At 42.2% G+C, this 2,674-nt stretch overlaps 1 pseudogene; it reads left to right on the top strand.

Annotated features, from left to right (window-relative positions):
- The first annotated feature begins 228 nt into the window (after positions 1-228).
- LOC136142037 (UV excision repair protein RAD23 homolog B pseudogene) lies at positions 229-1,553 on the top strand (annotated as a pseudogene).
- The last annotated feature ends 1,121 nt before the right edge of the window (positions 1,554-2,674 follow it).

Genomic DNA, 2,674 nt, shown 5'->3' with positions numbered 1-2,674 from the left:
GCCCTAAGAATGAAGGAGTGTGATGAAAGTTCCGGAAGAAACATGTACAAGACAATGTGTACAAACATTTGCTACTTTGGAGCCACGAAGAATCACAAAGAAAGAAAAGGGTGGGGGCATTTCTTTTTTTGTTTTCCTCTGGCAAAGAGCACTAAACTAGGGAACCAAGAGAGCAATGGTTCAGTATAATTAAGAAAGACTTGGGCAGCGTTGCTGCACAGCGGCACCATGCTGGTCACCCTGAAGACCCTCCAGCAGCGGATCTTCAAGATCGACATCGACCCAAACGAGATGGTAAGAGCACTGAATGAGAAGACTGAATCTGAAAAGGGTAAAGATGCCTTTCCTGTAGCAGGTCAAAAATTAATTTAGCAGGCAAAATTCTCAATAATGATACTGCTCTAAAAGAATATAAAATTGATGAGAAAAACTTCGTGGTACTTATGGTGACAAGACCCAAAGCAGTGACACCACCAGCACCAGCTACAACTCAGCAATCTAATTCTGCCACCACTACCACAGTTAGTTCCTCCACAGCACCAGCTGTGGCTCAGGCCCCAACCCCTGCCCTCACTTTGGCCCCCACTCCCACACCTGCATCTGTCACTCCAGCATCAACGACAGCATCTTCTGAACCTGCACCTGCTAGTGCAATGAAACAAGAGAAACCTGCAGAAAAGCCAGCAGAAACACCAGTGGCTGCTAGCCCAACGTCAACTGACAGTACATCAGGTGATTCTTCTTGGTCAAACCTTACTGAAGATGCAACAAGTGCACTTGTGACAAGTCAGTCTTAGGAGAATATGGTAACTGAGATCATGTCAATGGGCTATGAACGACAGCAAGTAATCGCAGCCCTGAGAGCCAGTTTCAACAACCCTGACAGAGCAGTGGAGTATCTTCTAATGGGAATTCCCGGAGATAGAGAAAGTCAGGCCGTGGTTGACCCCCCTCCAGCAGCGAGTAGTGGGGCTCCTCAGTCTTCAGTGGCTGCAGCTGCAGCAACTACGACAGCAACGACTACAACAAGTTCTGGAGCACACCCTCTTGCATTTTTACGGAATCAGCCTCAGTTTGAACAGAGGAGACAAATTATTCAACAGAATCCTTCCCGCTTCCAGCATCGCTTCAACAGACAGGTCGAGAAAATCCTCAGTTACTGCAGCAAATTAGCCACCATCCGGAGCATTTTATTCAGATGTTATATTGAACCAGTTCAAGAAGTGGGGGGTCAAGGAGGAGGGGGTGGAAGTGGCAGTGGAGGAATTGCAGAAGCTGGAAGTGGTCATATGAACTACATTCAAATAACGCCTCAGGAAGAAGAAGCTATAGAAAGGTTAAAGGCATTAGGATTTCCTGAAGGACTCGTGATACAAGCATATTTTGCTTCTGAGAGGAATGAGAACTTGGCTGCCAATTTTCTTCTACAGCAAAACTTTGATGAAGATCGAAAGGGACTTTTTTTCATCTCACACTTCACACCAGTGCATTACACTAACTTTGTTCACTGGATCGTCTGGGATGACTTGGGCTCACGTCCACATACTTGGTAGAAGGTAGTGGATTGTTGGGGGTGGGAAGAGGGGATCTAGAATGCAGGGCGGGGATGAACACCGTGCATGCCTGCTTCAGTTAGCAGATGCCACAAATCCACACAGCGTGTACAATATTGTACAACCAAAAGTCAGCTTTTGCAGGTCTTTATTTCTTCTATAAAACAGTAGGTAACTTTTCCTAGGTTTCACTCTTGTAGTGTACTAGATCCAGAAACTTAGTGTAATGCCCTGCTTTATACTTCTTTGACTTAACATTGGTTTCAGAAAGAGTCTTTGCTACCTAGAATCTATGGTCCCTATTCTATGGCAAAACTGGATAATGGCTTTGTGAAATTGAAAAAAAAAAAAAATTGGAGCAACTGTAAACAGAAATGCCAAATTAATGATGGTTACTGTTGCTGCTTCAAATAGGTATAAAATTAATGTGTAAGAAAGTCCATTCTTTCATGATAAATACTTGGGGTTGAGGGGGTAGAGGGGGAATCTTTTCTTATAATGAAAATAATTACTGCTATTTTAAATTTCTTGATCATTGAATGTGAGACCCTTCTAATATGATTTGAGAAGCTGTACAAGTATAGGCAGAGTTATTTTCCTGTTTACATTTTTTTTTTGCTTTGTTTTGGGGGGAAAATTGGTAGGTGTCTAATTACTGTTTACTTCATTGTTATATTGCAGTAAAAAGTTTTAAAACCACAGTTGTATGTTTGCTTTTGATGTATCCCTTTGTGGAATTAGCACTTTGGGGCCAATGGAGAAATGCAGCATTCACCATCCCTGTCTTCCCCTTCCCTCAGCAGAAATGTGTTTGTCAGTAAGTCGTGAATTCCAACTGCTGCCTCTTTTAAAACCCACAAAATGCTGATTCAGTTCAAACTTAATGCAAGTGTCTCAAAACTGAGTTTCTGATATTTGTAAATGTTTTTCCTTATTAGATAAGAATGTATGACCATTAAAGTCATTTAGGATTATTTGCTTTCGAAAAGAGAAGGTGGACAGAACTATAATCAAGCATCTTTTATTGCACTGGACAGACTGGAGAAATCTTTTGGAAGGGTTGGGAGATGCAGCTGGAAAAGTGCTTTGGAAAATGTACAATCAAGACATCTCATGGAATA

Source organism: Phocoena phocoena, chromosome X, assembly GCF_963924675.1.
Source record: "Phocoena phocoena chromosome X, mPhoPho1.1, whole genome shotgun sequence".
NCBI lineage: Eukaryota > Metazoa > Chordata > Mammalia > Artiodactyla > Phocoenidae > Phocoena > Phocoena phocoena.
The sequence above is the reverse complement of the archived record's forward strand: the minus strand, read 5'-3'. Positions and strand labels throughout refer to the sequence as shown.